Source organism: Schistocerca serialis, chromosome 4 (genome assembly GCF_023864345.2).
Source record: "Schistocerca serialis cubense isolate TAMUIC-IGC-003099 chromosome 4, iqSchSeri2.2, whole genome shotgun sequence".
Taxonomy (NCBI): domain Eukaryota; kingdom Metazoa; phylum Arthropoda; class Insecta; order Orthoptera; family Acrididae; genus Schistocerca; species Schistocerca serialis.
The window spans coordinates 836,408,832-836,409,941 of record NC_064641.1 but is presented as its reverse complement, the minus strand read 5'-3'; positions in this window follow the sequence as shown (position 1 = coordinate 836,409,941).

Here is a 1,110-nt window from a genome sequence, read left to right as displayed (position 1 = left end):
AGGCGTTTAACTATAACTCTGTCTGTTCACACCACACAATAAGTGTGTCGCAAGGACTTAATTGCAAAGACTCAATATGGAGTCGCACTTCAATTTGCTCTCGACAGAGGTGCTCTCCCAGTGAAGTACTGAGGAGAGACTTGTTCCTCGCTCCAAGAGCGACAACGGAATGGCGCCTCTCCACGCCAAACGTGAAGGGGTATATCTTTCGGTCTCTTCCATTACTCCTTCAGCTCAAGGCGTCAGAAATATCGTCTGCCAATCAGCATTCCTCCTCTAAAACGGGAGAATGACGCTTCATTTAAGGCAACCAATCCAGAAATCTGTAGTATCGGCGTTTGGCGTTTGCTGTCTCCCTGTGAAAATCTCTGAAACTGCGTGCTATGTGTAAAGAATGTGTAGGTTGGACGCTCCCACACAATGTAGCGGAATTTGGTTTTAAGCCGAACACAGGGTCGTTCCCCCTTTCATTCGGGCACACGCTGTCTGCTCCATGGGCAGCCGAGGTTGACTCGTCCTCTGAAGAGACTGGCCCCTCTTGAACTTAAAGCTCCTGTGGCCGTTGTGTCGGGAATGTATGTGTGTATGCCAGCCTCGAGTATTTCAAGCCCGATGCGCACTTGTTATTTGCATATCGTTTACATGAATTCATACAACATTGACTTTATCTTATCGAGTTCGGGTTCAAATGAAGCGTCTTGATGTGCTTAATATGCATGTGAGGGCGGAATATGTAAGCAATGAAGGTCAGGAGACCACGACGTCTTACAACGGGACATCCTGCAGCTCTTCGTATGTGCTGTCAGACAGCTGGTCCACATGTGGGCATTATCCACATGACCGCCTGCAGTCTGTTCCTACCACCAGCACCTCGCAGCTCTACGAGACACGGCACTCGGTCCTCCCGTCGGCGCGCCAGGTGTAACACATTGAGACAAGCGGTGTCTGTCATGTGTGCAGTTGGTCCTCATGTGGGCGTGGTCTGTGTGACCGCCCGCTCCCCACAGCGGCCAGCGGCAGCGCTGGGGCGTGATGTGCATCTAACATCTTGCGTCACGGCCACACCCTCTGACTCACGCGAAGGCCTGGTCTGTAAGACCGCCTGCAACT